The sequence below is a fragment of the Dasypus novemcinctus genome, chromosome 2 (assembly GCF_030445035.2).
Source record: "Dasypus novemcinctus isolate mDasNov1 chromosome 2, mDasNov1.1.hap2, whole genome shotgun sequence".
In the NCBI taxonomy this organism is placed as follows: domain Eukaryota; kingdom Metazoa; phylum Chordata; class Mammalia; order Cingulata; family Dasypodidae; genus Dasypus; species Dasypus novemcinctus.
In genome coordinates, this window is record NC_080674.1 from 180363675 (window position 1) to 180381484 (window position 17810).

General features: G+C 42.0%; 1 protein-coding gene across 1 annotated transcript in view; it reads left to right on the plus strand.

The window, feature by feature from the left end:
- Positions 1-17810, plus strand: part of DOCK2 (dedicator of cytokinesis 2) — a 419924-nt gene that overhangs the window by 93085 nt on the left and 309029 nt on the right. The gene's annotated exons all lie outside the window — the stretch shown is intronic.

Sequence of the window (17810 nt, forward strand, 5' to 3'; positions counted from 1 at the left end):
AACATTATTGAGTTTTGTGTGTTGATTTTGTATCTTGCCATTTTGCTGAACTCATTTATTAGCTCAAGTAGCTTTGTCATGGATTTCTTTCTTCTTTTTTAATATAGACATTAGGGCTATAAATTTCTCTCTCAAGACTGCCTTCTCTGTATCCCATAAGTTTTGATACATTGTGTTCTCATTTTCATTTGTCTCAATATATTTACTGATTTCACTTGCAATTTCTTCTTTGACCCACTGATTATTTAGGAATGTGTTGTTCAGCCTCCACACATTTATGAATTTGCTTTTTTCCTGTCTATTATTGATTTCCAGTTCTATTCCATTGTGGTCTTTTTATAATTTCAAAACTTTTTATATTTATTGAGAGTTGGTTGTTCCCTAATGTGTGGTCTATCCTGGAGAAAGATCCATGGGTTCTTGAGAAGAATATATAACCCACTGAGTTTGGATGCAATGTTTTGTATATGTCTGTCAGATCTAGCCCATTTATTAATATCATATTGTGAAAGTTCTCTGTTTCCTTGTTGATCTTCTGTCTAGTTGGTCTATCTAATGATGTGAGTGGTGTGTTGCAGTCTCCAACAATTATTGTAGAGATGTCTATTTCTCCCTTTAGTTTTCACAGAGTTTGTCTCACATATTTTGGGGCACCTTGGTTAGATGCATAGATATTTATGAATGTTATATTTTCCTGGTGGATTGTCCCTTTTATTAATATATAATGGCCTTCTGTATCTCTTATAACTTTTCTGCATTTAAAGTCTATAAAATATTAGTATAGCTACCCCCCCTCTTTTCTGGTTACTATTCGCATGGAGCATCTTTTTCCAACCTTTCACTTTCAGCTGGTTTGTATCCCTGGGTCAAAGGTGAGTTTCTTGTAAGCAACATATGGATGGCTCATGTCTTTTTATCAGTTCTGTCAGCCTGTTTCTTTTGATTGGGAAGTTAAATCCATTCACATTCAATGATATTACTGTAAATGCATTGGTTACTTCTTCCATTATATTCTTTGCTTTTCATATGTCATATCTTATTTTTGTTTGTCTTTATACTCTTTTGGTTATCCTTTCTGCTATTCTTTCTTTTATATCTCTTCCAAGTCTGTCTTCCTGTCTTTTTCTTTCAGGTTCTAAGGCTTCTTTTAATATTTCCTGCAAAATATTTCCTGTGGATTCTTTTTGCAAACTCTCTTAGTTTCTGTTTGTTTGTGAATATTTTATACTTACCTTCATATTTGAAGGACAGTTTTGCTGGATAAAGAATTCTCGACTGGCAGTTTTTCTCTTTCAGTATCCTAATTATATCATACCACTGTCTTCTTGCCTCCATGGTTTCTGAAGAGAAATATGCACTAAGTTTTACTGGATGTCCCTTGTACATGATGGTTGGCTTTTCCCTTGCTGCTCTGAGAATTTTCTCTGGCTGCTTTTAAGATCATGTCTTTGACTTGGATGTTCTGCAGTTTCACCATGATGCACTTAAGCATGAACTTGTTTATGCTACTAGAAATTTGTTAGTTTTCCCCGATCCGGAGTTTGGTGTTTTTAATACTAATTCCAAGAACTTGCCATTCATGACCTTTTTTAATATGCACCCCTTCCCCACATATTCTATTAAGTCTTCAGAAATGACAACTAAAGTATGTTAGACTTCATTTTAGTCTCCATCACCTCATAAACTCTCATATTTTCTATCAATTTTATTTTTTGAGTTCATTCTAATTCCTTTGGATCTACTACCAGTTTGCCATTGTTTTCTCTCTTTAGCTATGTCTAATGTGCTGTTTAACTCATTAACTAAGTTTGATTTAAATTATTATATTAATTTTCAAATCTAATATGTCATTTTGCAATTTATAATTGTATATTTGTAATTAATTGTTCCTTCATATCTTCATGCCTCCTTTTTATATTTTGAAACATATTAACTGTATTTATTTTGTATTCTGTGTCGTATAATTCCCAAGGGGAAGTCTTTGTGGTTCTTGGTTTTTGGCAGCCTTGATTCCTATGTATTTTGTTATTATTATTATTATTTAGGCAGTACCAGGGATTGAACCCAAGACCTTGTACATGGGAAGCAGGCACTTACACATCTGCTTCCCTTGTTATTATTTTTAAAAGCTATTTTTTATTAGAACTCTATTAGTCTTGAGTTAAAGTTTTCTTTTTCTCCAAAGAAAATCAGGGTTTCCTTCTATCACTTATCTGGGGGCATGAGCAATCAGAGACCTTTTTAAATTAAAATTTCTCCTGTGCTTTTATCTTACCCAAACAAGGAACTTGGATGGGGGGGAGAGGTGTGTGTAGAATATAAGTGAGGACTGGCTTGTGGTTAAGAATTCTCAATGGAGATTTTTTCCCTTTTCCTTCCAGCACCAAAGTCAGGTTAATTTCTTTATTGCTTTCTTTTGTTTGTCAGGTTTATATCTCACTCTACTTTACAAAGAAGGTATAACAATTTGAGATGCCACCTTTGTGCATGGGTATCCTGTAGACAACCCTAGGATTCATCTCTTTCCTTCTATCCCCCAAGCAGCCACCAAAATAGAAGTTTAAGGACTCTAGGGTTGGCAGATGCCCTTGGAGCACAAGCTGGCTTTATTGCTCTTTAAGTGCTCAGAGTTCCACTTTTGCTTTGTTTCTGTCCTCTGTGGTTCCTTACTTTCTTGACAGTTCAGGGATGCACTTTTTTTTTTTTACTTATTTATTTTTTATTTTTAAAAAGATACTTAGATTACGTGAGTGTTGCACAGAAAATATAGAGATTTCCATATGCTCCACTTCCCACACCTCCCACACTCTCCCACATAAACAATGTCCTTCATTAGTGTGGTACAGCAATTGCAATTAATAAACACATCCTGGAGTATTGCCACTGAGCACGGACCATAGTTCACATTGTAGTTTACACTCTCTCCTACACAATTCTGCATGTTACGGGAAGATATAAAATGGCTTATAACTGTTGTTGCAATGTTGTTCAAGACGATTCCGAAGTCCCAAAAGAGCCTCTGTATTACACCTGTTTTTCCCTCTCCCTGTCCCCAGAGTCTCCAGTGGCCACTGCCTCCACATCAGAGTTGTATTTTCTTCCATTGCTAGAATCACAATAAGTCTATAGTAGAATACCAGTAAGACCACTCTAGTCCATAGTTTATTTCTCAGTCCTGAGGATTCTGCGTTGGTGATGTCCACTCCACTGCTAATTGAGAGGGGACTTTGATCCCGTACAGCTGATGGATGGGCTCTCTTGCTTGCAGTTGTAGACTCTCGTTGGTGGTTGTCAGTCCTCATCTCCTTGTTAGTTGTACTGGGTGAGTCCAATGAACTGGAGAGTAGATGTTGCAAGCAATGCACTTCTAAAATCCAGCTTTGGTGGTGGTTTCCATTGAGAGGCTTTCCAGGGTATTTCGTCTACCATACTGTCAGAAATGAAAGTCTTTGAAGTTTCTTCTCTGCCTCACAGCTAGAGTGATCGTTCCTCAGTTCAGATCTGATGAAGGTGCTCTTCTTAAAACCCTTTAATTTCTTCTCATAACTCTTGGGATGAAGGGAGTACTTGATGGGGCCTGTCAAGAGCCTGCTGCCTGGCCCCTGGCTGCTCTCCCCCTGCCCTCTGCAGGTTTTCTCCACTCTTGGTTCAGTGACCTGTGTTCTGTCCATTTGATTGACTCAGGTCCCCTCTGCTGCAGGGCCTGAGCACTTGCTGTTCCTTCTGCCTGGAATTCAGTTCTCTCTCCCGTTCACTTATTTACTCTTAGTCACCTCAAGTGCCACTTCCTTGGGGATCCCATTCCTGACTTTTTGGCTGGGTAAACTCTCCCTATTTTACACTGTCATTGCTTATGTATTTTGTCTTTGAAATACATGGCACAGTTGCTGTTTTATATGCTTGAGTGTCAACTTTTATTTCCCCTTCTAAGTTCCTTGACAGCACAGTGATCAGCACATAGTAGCTGCTCAACAAATCCTACTTGAATAAATTATCCTATGGAAACTGTGACACACCTGTTATGCTGAGTAAAAGCTGCCCTTCTCTGAGAACTGAGAGTTTTTCCTCCCCTCATCCCTCCTGGTTTGCTTCCTGGAGTAGCTTTATTGCTTCTTCATTTGGTTTCAGGTCAGGTAAGCACAGCTGGGACAAGGAGGTCTGGTGACTAAAATGCAGCCGTTGATTTTAAAGCCCGCCTGTTTTGGTCACAGTCACTCTTCCTTTATCACTATTTCCCCCTAAAGTATGATTTTATATAACAATCTAATGCCTCCCCTTGTAATGAAATGTTAGAATGTGGCCTCTTCTAAACCCTGGAAGTCAACAGGAGCTTGCTGAGGACCTGCACCTTTGTTTCTTGTGGGCATAGCTGCCTCTCCTTCTTGGATCCTTAGCATTTGCTGTTTCTCACACTTTGGAAGGCGCCCATGAGGCAAGGGAAGGGGGAGACAGGGTACATCTTCTTGCAAGTCACAGGTAGTCTTAAGACTTAGGAATCTAAAGATGGTAAAGAGCTTTTCAGTACATGCATGTCTGTCCTTCTTTGTTAGAATTGCCCTAGAGCCTACAGTTTCTTAAAGGCTGTTCAGTCCACATCTATTGTTCCTTATATTCAGCAATATATCCGCTTCATGCACCCTGTGCGGTAAGTCTTGGTTCTTCTTTTTGAACACTTGAGTTGATAATGAAAGTTCCCATCTAGCTGAAATATTTGGCTGGTGGTAGAGGTTTGGCTTGCATTAGTATATAAGTATTTGTCCAACAAATATTTAATGAGTAGCCACTAGGCCACTGTGCTAGACTCTAGAAAGACAGCAATGAACTGGGCAGACTCAGGCCTAGTCTTCATGGAATTTGTGGTCTAACTGGGGAGTAGTCACTAAACATGATCATGAGCAAACAAGTAAAATCCAGGGGCAGTGTGGGTATGAGGTGCTGAGAGCATGTGGTGAAATCAAATGTCATCACAGGGCCAGGGAGGCTTTCCCAAGGGAGTTCATCTAATCTGTGGCCTGAAGATGCATAGAATTGGCAGGCACAAAGGAGGAGGGTGTGATAGGTAAATATAAAGCTGGAAGAAGTCCCTGAGTTAGGAAGGAGATTGGCCTAGTCAGGCAAAGGCCAGGGTGGCTGGAATTCAGTGACCAAGGGATAGAGAATCAAGAGATCACCTGGAGCTGCAGGAGGAGACTTGAATGTTTTGGTGAAGTCTGGGCATTACCTGGAGGGAATTGGCCCTATTTGTGTTTTTAAAAAGGTCCCTCTGACCATTGTGTAGGAAATGGATTGAAAGGAGGTGAGAATGAAGGAAGGGAGATCAGTTCAGAGACCCCTGCAGGTGAGAAAGCATGGATACTTGGACAGTGGTGGTGCTGATGAAGATGGAGATAGTAAGTGACTTTTGGAGGTGCATTTAATGGGATTTGATGGCTGAATGACACGGAAGCTCTTTGGCACCCACCCCACCCCCTTCCAGGACTCTGTCTTGGCACTGATGCGGCCAGCCACTGTGCCTAGGCATGCTCGGAGGGTAGTAGGCTTGTTTTCAAAAGACTGGCATCTTCTATCATGACCCTTTGACAATAGAAGCCAGTTACGAATCCTGAAGGTTTACTTCAATGGTAAAGTAGTCCATCTGGAGATGAGGGAACCAGTGCCCAGAGTGAAGTGACCTGCCAAAGGTCACAATACACATGTTAATGGTGAAGTCTTTTGGCCCAGACCATTGCTTTCCCTGCTACATGGTCCCCTGCTGGCAGATTCTCTGGCCCTCTGCCATCCTCCTACTCAAATGAGATCCCCAAGCAATGCAAACCCAGTGCATTTGAACTTCCTTGGGTGTTCCCAAATTTCAAAACAAAGAGTTTTATTGCACGTGTATTTTAAAAACCTGTACCATTAATAAAGAAAATGTTAACAATTCCGTTTAACCACACCTACCAAATGTCAAGGCTCTTGGTGGAACAGAGCAGGAAGCCTGGGGTTAATTATCCCTTTTAGGAAGCCACAGACTCAAAGGACACAGTTCCCATGCCCTTGGCATGACCACACTTTAGAGCAATAATAACTTGACATTTCTTAGGCAGTTATCTCTCTAGCTGCCATCTATGCCAGGGGCCAGAAGATAGGTGAGAAATCCCCTAGCATCTCAATTCTGTAACTGTGGAGGGAAGATTACCTCTAGCTTAATGACCTTGAGCTCCAGCCCTAGTCATCACAGTGAGGATGAGAGAATGTAGGAAAGGCATTGGGGAAAAGGACTGTCGTAGAAAGGGACTAAAGGGCAAGAGGCACTCACCCCAAAGAAAGAGTAGATATCTCTTTTTAAAGTTAAATGCAATGTATAACATAGGTGCTTATATGGGACCATTGTCATATAAGATCCCTTTTCCCAGAGGTAACTATGTTATACTTTAGGGTATAGATTTTCCAGATTTTCCTAGTTTTATGTATGTGTATACATATATATGGACATGTGTGTGTCTGTCTATAAGATCACTCTGCAACTTATTTTTTTCAGTCATCACTTAAGATATCATGGACATTTCCTAGGTCAGTTTAAAAAACTAGAGACACTGATTAAACCTTCTTTCTTATGAGCGTCACACTTTTAGACCAACTTGGGCCAGAAAGCTGGAACGTCTCTGCTGGATATTAGCTCTTTTTCAAGCAGGTGACTCAATCTACATATCTTTATATGTCTTGGGACTAGGGAAGTGTGTGTTGGTGTGTGTGTGTTTCTATCCTTAAGCTCTTTGTTTTGGGAACACTGAATTTCTAATTATATTGGGGGAGAAAACCTTGAAGACTGTTTATTTTTCATTCTAATAGAGAAATTTACTTAAGTGCAGAATTATGCAACTCAGTGCTTCTTGCCAAATTATCTAAAGGCTGTAGAAGGAAGGTGGCAAGGGGCACAGCACACACGCTCTGTATTTTAGAGTTCTTTTCAAGGCTTTTGCCTGAATCTTATTACCTACTTACCACTAATTTATTACACAGGGTTGTCATATTTTAAAACTAAAGCGAGCGTTTAAGATGGATTGTTTTTCCTTCATTTCTTCCATATTGTTAACCCCTTTTTTTTTTCTAATTTAGGCCGTTAGGCTTCTACCAGAGGCAGTTTTTCTTCAGTGATTGTATTCATTTGTGTGCATTCATTATAAACATTTTTCAGAATAGGACTGTACAGGTTGAGTTTGTCTTCTTTCTCTCATCAGCTAATCATTCTTCCCTGGGATGATTTACAGAAAGAGTGAAACTTCTTTGCAGCTTGCCCTAAGGGGTGTTCTTTCCTCAAAGGCCAAATTCTGGTAAAGTAGAAGGGATTTTGTCCTTGACAAGAGGATTGGCCCCAGGATCTGTTCTGTTGGTATTTGGTTCAGTAAAGCCCGCTTGGACTTCTCCCTGCTGTGTAGGCTGCGTGGCCACCCATGTGGACAATGTTGTAGTCATCCTAACCCTTCCATCTGCATTCCCTTTCTCAGAGGGCTTTACTCATTCACTTCTGACAGAATACCTCTTTACTTTCACCTTTTTACATTCCAGCCCTTAGAAAAGAATTTCTCTGGTCACTGTGGAGTTGGACAGTTACTCCAGGCTCGTTGCATCCCTGTTCCCAGGCTCAATCCGCCATTATTTATTTCAGGTCCATAGACCTTGGTGGTTGGGTGGGGGTTGGTGACAGTGACCATAAGGGAAAGAGGAAATCAGGAAGGGGACTTCCTCTTTCCTGGCCCTTTCCAGCCCCATTGCTTTGACTTGAACCTGCCTGGGAGTGCACTGAAGGGCTCCTTTCGATTGTAGGATCCTGTAAATACAAGGGTGATTTTAGGACAATTAGACTCAGCCACTGATTTGGCTACAGTTATTCTGGATCCCAAGTGGGATTTGAGAGAGAGAGAGAAGGAAACAGAGAGAGAAGGAGAGAGAGAAAGAGAGAGAAGAATGGGAAGGGAGAGAGAAGGAGGAGACAGAGAAGGAGGGGGGATGGGGCGAGAGAAGGGAGGAGAGAGAGAAGGGGAAAGACAGAAGGGGCGAGAGGAAAGGGGGAAGGGAGGAAGAAAATGAATGAAGGGGGAAGGGAGAAAGAGAGAGATAAGAGGGGGAAGGGAGAGAGAGAGGAGGAGACAGAGAAAAGGAGAAGAGGAGAGAGAAGGGGAGAGAGAGAAGGGGGAAAGGGAGAAAGGAAGAAGGGGAGAGAGGTTAGGAGGAAGTGAGGGAGGGGGGAAGAGAATGAGTGGATGGAGGGGGAAGGGAGAATGAGAAAAGGTGGGAAGGGGGGGAGAGAGGGAGAGAGAGAGAGAGAGAGGAAGTACACTTGGCTCTGGTCCTAAAGTGCTATGATTTTCCCAGAGTAATCACTCTTCTGAAAGCAGAAACTGCTCAAGGGTTCTTTTTGAAAAGTCACTAATTTATGCCTACCCTAATAGAATTATTATTAGTCTAGGGGTAGGAACACCAGCCAAGTCACCTTGGATTTAGAGCTTGACCGGAAAAAAGTTTAGGGCCAGTCCCATAACATCATCCCCTGAGCAAGTGATGCTTCCAACCCACCTACTTGCTCCACCTCCTTGCAATCAGCCTTTCCTTTGCTCTGTTCCCTGGAGACAATATTGTCTAGTGGTTAAAAGAATGAAATATGAAGCCAGTCTCTCCTGGGCTCAAATTCTGGCTCTGCTATTTACTAGTTGGGTGACTTTGAGCAAATTATGCAATTTAGCTGAGCCTCCATTTCCTTTTCATTTAATGGTGATAATACCCATATCACTGTGTTACTGTGTGAATCAAGCAAACAAATATTTACAAAAACAGTTAACACAGTGTCTGATGCATAGCAATTGCTTAATAAAAAGCAGCTATTATTATTAGTAGTAGTCTTAGTAGTAAAGGATATAATAATAAAGGCTGCATAACTGAAGCTGATGATTAACTACCCTCCTTGAATCTCCTTGAGATTCTTCTTGGGTGCCTTCAGAATTAGCCGGCCTGAGATGGGTTCTGGAGTTATAAGACATTTCTGTGGAGCGACTTGGAGAATGGCGAGGTTCATTCATTCAGTAACTTATCATTTGTTCCAGAAGAGTCTCGATCTCTGACTGCTTGGAGCTTATACTGTGGCAGAGAAGACAGGCAAATAAATGATCATAAGAAAGAATGAAGTATTATGATAGGGATGCCTCAGTCCCTGTGGCAGTCTGAGTTGTGGTGTTCTGAGTGTGTATCTTCCATTTAAGAAAATTTGTTAAATTCGTGGCCTACCTTCTACAATATTTCTTCAGTGCCCAGCATCTTGACCTCTGTGGCAAGGTAAGAAAATGATGTGGAGACCACACTGTTTATGTAATTTTGTTCAGTTCCATATAAGATCATGAAATCTTTTAAAATTGATTTTCTATTTAAAAACATCTTCCAGTTAATGTGGCCTTCTTCCCAGGCGTAGGTGAAATGAGTCAGGTGTGTGTCTTGCAGAGTTAGGCAAGGATGTGACCAGGTGAGGGGGTCGAGGGGAGCCGGGGCCAGGTCAGACTGCAGTGCAGTTCTGGGACTGCTGGGGGGAGGAGGGATGGGGTAGGCGGGCCGCGGTGCGCAGGGGCTGTGGGAGCAATGGGTGCTGAGGGCACAGGGAGGGCTCACTGTCAACCGGACCCTTACTTCTTCTCAGGCAGCCCTTACCTTGTGCATGCCTCTCTAAACCTAATGAGTTAGTCTAATCCATTTGCCTGGGCCCTAGAAAGTGCTTGATAAAAAAAAAATTAACCTTTATTATTCCATTTTTCTTATTCTGTGGTGATGAATGATTTATCCATTGACCTGTCTCTTAAGTTCTCAGGGGGTTGGAGGGCTCAGTCTCCCTCATGTTTGTCTCCAAATGCAGTGCCAGCACATAGTAGGTGCTCAGTAACCAGTGATTGTTTTCATGAAGATACTCATTTCTTCCTCCCCAAAGCTTAGGAACCCCAAATGGACAGATCCAGAAGAAAAATGTGATAAGATATCATAATAAACTAACAACTGTTGATTGTTTACTGTGTGCTAGGCATGCTGCTAATTACTGTACATGTATTATTTGATTTTGGAACAACCTTCTGGGGCTAGCATCATTTTAATAATGACCAAACTGAACCTTAGAGAGATTAAGGAACTTAGCCAAGGTCACACAGCTAGTATGTGGCAGAGCAGGGTTGGGAACCAACCCAGGCAGTCTTGCTTAAACTTGCCTAAACTTTACTGCCTCAAAAAAGCAGGGAAGGAATCCGGGAGATGTCTGTGAATGCAGCTCAGAAGAGCTGAAAGTGGCTGCGGTATAGAAAAATAAAAGGAAGGGTGGGGCTTGCCAGGAGACCATTCTCTTCTGGAGTCTGAGGGCAATCTCCCCGCTTGCTTTCCACGGCCTGAGGATGCTGTGGTTGGATTCTGTTCCCCAGGGCCGCTGGACCTGAAGCTGGCTGCTCCGTCTTAGGTTGGCTTTATGTACCTGCGTGGAGGAGGTGGTGCAAAGCCTTGTACTCACCATATGGGGCTCCATTTGCATTTAGTGAGTGCTCAGCTGTGCACAGTGTCTCCTTAATGAATCACATGCAAGCTGAGCAGCGCTATATTTATCCAAGCCCTGGGAGCTGCAGCGCGCGCAGTAGTTCCCGTTTCTTCTTGGTCAGGACCTCAGAGCCCTTCAATAATGCGTTCCCTGGCAGAATTTGCGAGTTCCCGAAGCATCTTCCTAGGCGTTCTGAAGCCAGAAAAAAAATGTTTCCTTCCCGAAGCCATAACAGAAACTAAGTGCTAAAAAGGGCCTTCAAATCTCATCTGCTGTGACCTTGACTTCAAGGCCACATTTAACACATCCCAGAGAGATGAGACGTTATTTTTCTTTTCTTTCAAGCTTCTCAAGGGAGGCTGCACAATGCTTACTGGCCCCATTCTCCTGAAGTTATTTTTTCCATATAATCTAAAACCTTTATCTGTCTATCTATCTATAGTTTTTCCCTTGTCAATCCTTACTGGAAATTTTCTTCTTACTTATTTACCCTCAGGTTAGAGTGTTTGCTATATGATCATGTCTGTGTTTAGGAATCAACAACAATAACAAGAAAACTAGCTGATATTTACTTAACATTTTTATGGGTCAGTTACAATATTAGGCACTTGAAATGCATTATCTTTTTTTTTTTTTCTTACCTCAAAACCACCTTAGTCAGAGTTTTTAGGGAAACAGAATCGATATGAGATATCTGTAACTCCTGGTCCAAATTCTGTATTAGTCAGCCAAAGGGGTGCTGATACAAAGTACCAGAAATCTGTTGTTTTTTTACAGGTGTTTATTTGGGGTAAAGGCTTACAGTTACAAGGCCCTAAGGAGTCCAGCTCAAGGTTGTTTTCTCACCAAAGTCAGTTGCCACGTGTTGAGGCAAAATGGCCCCTGATCTCTGCCTGGTCTCTCCTGCTGGGGCTTACTCTTACTCTTGAGACTCCACAGGCCCAGATTCTTGCCGACCTGAGCTGTAAGCTGGCATAGGGCTTGTCTCTCAGGACTTCTCAACTGCTCTGGTCTCTTCACAAGGTCAGCTGTAACCTACCGTGCAAATGGCCCATCTCTCTCCGGGACCCCAGGGTCAAACAGGACAGGGCTATCTCACTTGTGAGTCTCCTTCCACATGTCTTCTTGAATGAATGACTGTTTATATCAGTCCACCAAGAGGGTGGGGACTCAACCAGAATCATGCCCTACTGACATGGTCGAATCAGAGCCCTAATCTTAACGTCATTTAATCAAAGATCTCTCAGCTGAATCTAATACAATCCAAGGGCATCACACCCAGAGGAATACATTAGTTTACAAGCATAATCTCTCTTTTGGGGATTCATAAATAATCTCAAACTGCCACACAACCCTTTGAATTAGCATTGTATCTCCTTTTACCTATAAGGAAATGAAGACTTGGAAAAGAGAAGTAATTTGTCTGGGGCTACACAGTCAGTACAGGCACACCTCAGAGAAGTCGTAGGTTCACTTCCAGACCCACTGCAATAAAGTGAATATCACAGTAAAAGAAGCCACGTGACTCTTGGTTTCCCAGTGTATATAAAAGTTGTGTTTACACTGTTCTGTAAAGTGTGCAATAGCATTATGTCTTAAAAAATGTACATACCTTAACTAAAAAATGCTTTATTGCTAAAAAATGCTAACCATCATTGGTGCCTTCAGTGAGTCGCAGTCGTTTTGCTTGTGGTGTGAATGGTCTTGCCTCTTTGTTGATAGTTGCTGATTGATCAGGGAAGAGGTTGCTGAAGGGTGGCGTGGCTATGGCAATTTCTTAAGGTAAGACAACGATGAAGTTTGCCACATCAATTGATCTTCTTTTTGAGAAAAATTTCTCTGTAGTATGTGATGCTGTTTGATAGCATTTTACCCACAGTGGAATGTCTTTCAAAATTGGAATCAGTCCTCTTAATCTGCTGTTGCTTTATCAACTAGGTTTATGTAATATTCTAAATCCTTTCTTGTCATTTCTACAATGTTCATAGCATCTTCACCCAGAATAAATTCGTCTCACTTTCTTTGCTCATCCATAAAAGCAACTGGTCATCTGTTAAAAATTTTATCATGAGATTGCAGCAATTCAGTCACATCTTCAGGCTTAACTTCTAATTTTAGTTCTCTTGCTATTTTTACCTCATCTGCATCTATTTCCACAACATCTGCATCTATTTCCACCACTAAAGTCTTGAACCCCTCAAAGCCATCCATGAGGTTGGAATCAACTTCTTCCAAACCCCTGTTAATGATAATATTTTGATCTCCACCCATGAATCATAAATGTTCTTAATGGCATATAGAATGGTGAATCCTTTCCTAAGGTTTTCCATTTACTTTGCCTAGATCTACCAGAAGAATTACTATCTGTGGCAGCTATAGCCTATGAAATGAATTTTTTAAATAATAAGACTTGAAAGTCAAAATGACTCCTTGATCCATGGGCTGCAGAATGGCCATTGTATTACAGGCATGAAAACAGCATTCATTTTGTTGTACATCTCCATCAGAGCTCCTAGGTGACCAGGTGTATTGTCAATGAGCAGTAATATTTTGAAAGGAATCTTTTTTTTTCAGAGTGGCAGGTCTCAACAGTGGACTTAAAATTTTCAGTAAACCTTGTTGTAAACAGATGTTCTGTCATCCAGTCTTTGTTGGTACTTTTATAGAGGATAGGCAGAGTAGATTTAGCATAATTCTTAAGGACCCTAGGAGTTTTGGAATGATAAATGAGCATTAGCTTCAAGGAAAAGTCACCAGATATATTAATCCCTAACAAGGCGGTCCTTTGAAGCCTCGAAGCCAGGCATTGACTTTTCCTCTCCATCTTCTTGTAATATAAGGCTCTTTTGTCTACATTGAAAATCTATTTGGTGTAGCTACCTTTATCAAATGTCTTAGCTAGATCTTCTGGATAACTTGTTATACCTTCTACATCTGTACTTGCTGCTTCACTTTATACTTTAATGTTACGGAATGTCTCTTTCCTTAAATCTCATGAACCAACCTCTATTAGCTTCAAAACTTTCTTCTGCAGCACATTTACCTCTCTCAGCCTTCAGAAGATTAAAGAGAGTTAAGGCTTACTAACCCCACAGGGGTTCTTAACCTTTTTTTGTTCCATGGACCCCTTTGCCTGTCAGATGAAAACCACACACCCCTTACTGAGTCCACACTATATGGTGTATTATTTAATAAATATACCACACCCACATCAACACATCCCCCCGAGAATAATGTTTTTTTAAATTGAAATTCAAGCTCACTGACTCCTTGTTAAGATCCTCTGGCTTAAGGGAAAGTTGTGGCTGGTTTGATCTGCTATCCAGACCACTAAAGCTTCTCTATATCAGTAATAAGGCTACTTTGCTTTCTTATCATTTGTGTATTCACTGGAGTAGCACTTTTAATTTTCTCCCAGAACATTTCTTTTGCACTTGCAACTTGTCTAACTGGCACAAGAGGCCTAGATTTCAGCCTCTCTCAGCTTTCAACGTGCCTTCCTCACTGAGCTTAATATTTCTAGCTTTTGATTTAAAGTGAGAGACATGAGACTCTTCCTTTCACCTGGAAGAGGCCATTAGGATTATTAATTGGCCTAATTGCAATATTTTGTGTCTGAGGGAATAGGGAGGTCCAAGGCCAGGGAGAGAGACAAGACGACTAGTTGGTGGAGCAGTCAGAACACACACAGCTTTTATCAATAAGTTCACTGCCTTTTATGGGCGCAGTTTGTGGAGCCCCCAAACAATTACATAGTAACATCAAAGGTCACTGATCCCACATCACCATAACAGGTATGATAATAACGAAAGAGTTTGAACTATTACGAGAATTATCAAAATGTGACACAGAGACAAAAGTGAGCACATGCTGTTGGGAAAATGGTGCAGACAGACTTGCCTGAAGCAGGGTTGCCACAGACCTTCAATTTATAAAATACTTATAAAAAATGCAATGTCTATGGAGTACGATAAAATGAAGTGCAACAAAATGAGGTATGCCTGTATAGCAAAGCCTTTTAAACTAAATAGCTTTTTCTTTCCTTTCTTCTCCCCAACTGTAGTTATGTCCTCCTATTTTTCTTCCAGTTACCTCCAAGGAAAACCTCTGGCTTAAAAATAAACATGCACATTATAATAAGACCATAAAGTTTGACTAATTAAAAACACTCAAGAAAAAAACACTAATAATGCATGATCTAGTTGCCATAAAATGCAAACCACTTTCCACCTAGAATTTTCAAAAAATTCTTTATAAAACTATGGCAGGTACAGAATATATTTCCATCTCTGGACTGGAGAGTGCTGTTAAGGAGTCTTTTCCAGGGACTGATGCTTAACTTGCGATGTAACAGGGAGCAGCTTGGATTCCACTGAGGTAGAAGCCCTTGTAGGATTTTGGCCTCAGGGGAGCTAAGTCGTCTGCCTTCCCCTGTTAGATGCTCAGAGCAGAGAAGGAGAAGAATGCTGAGTTCTGGTTGGACCTATACAACTGATAAGATCTGTAACCTAGAGCAAATCACTCAGTGATAGAAATTAAATCAATTTCCTACAAAAGTTTAGAGTTGAGCAGAGAGCCTTGGCTTGGGTTTTAGAGCCTAAAAGTCTCCTTTCCATCCCACCTCAGTCAGATAACATTTAAAAGATGGCAGTGAAGCTAAGTTGCTAGCCAGTCTGGCCCTCAGTTTCTTCATCCATACAAGAGGCATGGACTAAATGCTTACTGGACTTTCTAACAACTCTTTATCCAGTACTCTGGGAGCTGAAGGTAGAAGCCCTTCCCAATCGGAGATTTTCTGACGAGAAAGGGGTTGCAATGAAACCACCTGCAGCTATCTAAGCAAAAAGAGAGTTATTGTAAGGATATTTTTACAGCTCATGGAAACTAAAGAACAGTTAAATAACCAGACCCCAAGAGGTTGGTTAGCGGGGCAGCTTCAGGGACCTCTTCAGCAGCAGTTAATGAACAGTCCATCTGGAGGACTACCACTCAGACAGCTTCCCACCAAGGCCGTTTTCATGTTTCTCAGTTCAGAAGGACCAATTCCAGAGAAAACTGAGAACTGCCACAGGACCATTCAGCTATGAGGGTAGAGAGTAGGGGTGGGCAGTGTCAACCAGCAGATTAAGGTAGTTCAAGGCCATCCTCGTAGGTGCAACAAGTGGTTTACAAGTAGAGGATCTGGCCAGAACCACCCCCTACCACCCACCCACACCACCACAACTCACACACACACTCACACACTCACATGCACATAAATGCACAGATGAATATACCTTTCAGAGACAGTCCATATGTATATATGAAAACAGATGACTCCATCATGGACAGCCGAGGATGGTAGGAGACAGTGGGCAGGCCCTATTCTATAGGCCACTAACAGTGGTGGTGATATGGCTAAGTAACCATTCACAGGCACTTGTTGGTAGTGTAAAGAATAATGGATTTCAAGATCAAGAAGATTTGGAGGTTGGACTGTCCATTAGCCAGAATGAGGGGCTGAAGGTACCACGAAAACCCAACAGAACTAACTCATGGGGAAACCAATCACTACTACACTGAAGGAAAAACCTCCCTTCCTTCCCTACTTTGCCAGATTAGGCATTACTGCATGTTGGTGCCAACTTTTCTACTTTGTTTAGTGAAACTTGGACAGGTGTCAGTCTCTTGAGAGTTTTCTGTTTCCTTATCTGTGAATTGGGAATGACAGCAAATAATAATACTCCTCTCCTGCTAGTCACAATAGCAAAGCAATAGCTAATGTCTCCTGATCCTGGGAGCCAAGCACTGTGTCAAATTCTGCAGGTGAGAGTTGGTCTCCTTGCAATCCTGTGACACATGCTGCAGCCCATGTATTGTGGATGAGAACTGACACTTATGGAAATTGAGAGAAGGTAAAGCAGAGAGAAAAAGGGTAGCCACACTGATGGATAGCTTGGGCCCAGGAGCCCAAAGTTGGTTTGTAACACTTCCTGGTGTAATGTCCTCCAGCAGGTTACTTAAACATCATCAGTCTGTAAAATGGGGACACTGATAGGATCTGCCTCCAGGCGTGGGAGTGAGAGATGAGAATTCCAATTACAGAGGGGAGGACCCTGGGACATAGCAATGCTCTCTCGTGCTTGATATTGTTATTAAAAAGTTATCCAGTTAGTACAGGGCACAGTGTAGATTTGAACCCAGAGCCTACCGACCCTAAAACATTCCCTCTACACATATTCCAGTGGCAGCAGGACAAGAAGGGTCAGGAGCTGGTGGCACAGAGGAGGGGAAAGGAGAAAATAGAAAGAGGGATCGAAAGCGGGAGAGCTAGCCAGGGAGAGGAAGAAAATGAAAGAATAAGGGGCCTAAAGCATGAGGCCGCTTCAAGAATTCTGGCCCCTCCTGGAGCCTTGGCTCTAGGACCTTGAATAGATGCTCCCCAGAAAGTCCGCAGCAGCAGCCGATTCCCAGTAACAGACTGGAGCGTTCTGCACTGGCCTCCCCTTAAGTATCTCACTTCAAGAGGGCATTAGGGAAGGGTTTGTTAGGAAAAGGAGAGGAGAGAGACAGAGAGTGATTAACACAGAGAAAGATGGAGATGGAGTCGGGAAAGAAACAGAGAAAGACAGAGTGACAGAGACAGAGAGAGAAAAAACAGAGAAAGCTACAGAAAGAGAGGTGGAAGGGGAGAAATAAGACTTGAAAGGAGATAAACAGAGACACATACTTGACAGAGAAAATAAATAGAAAGAAGGAAGAAGGAGGAGAGGGAGGGGTGGGGGCTTGGCTGAGCAGCACTGAGGGGAGCTGCGATGGGCCAGCCGGCTCTGTGGTTGATGCAGCAAACCAGCCTGAGTGTCTCAGCGCTTTATCTAAGAAAAGCACCTTCTCCAAAGCCGGGACAGGCTGAGTGGTTTTGACTGTGCGGGGCTGTGACAGGCGACACTTTCTTTATCTGAATTGGAAACAGGAATACTCCTCCATGTATTTCACACTGGGTGCCACCGATGGGGCTGCAGCTCCCTCACAGCTGGCTACGAGGCTTGCCTGGAGGAGCCTTGGGCGGGACAGGACACGTGAGGCTGCGTGAGGTGCGTGATGAGCCTCAGAGGCCAGGACGCTAATTCTGTATCAGGGGACAGATTCCCCTTAAAAATCTGTATGTATATATTAGTAGAGGTTTTGAACATTTCTGGAAGGATGCATATTAAAATGTTAATATAGCTAATCTCAGAGGTAGGATTAAGGAGTTTTACTTGATAAGTTGTACATTTTTGTTATGTGTACTTTT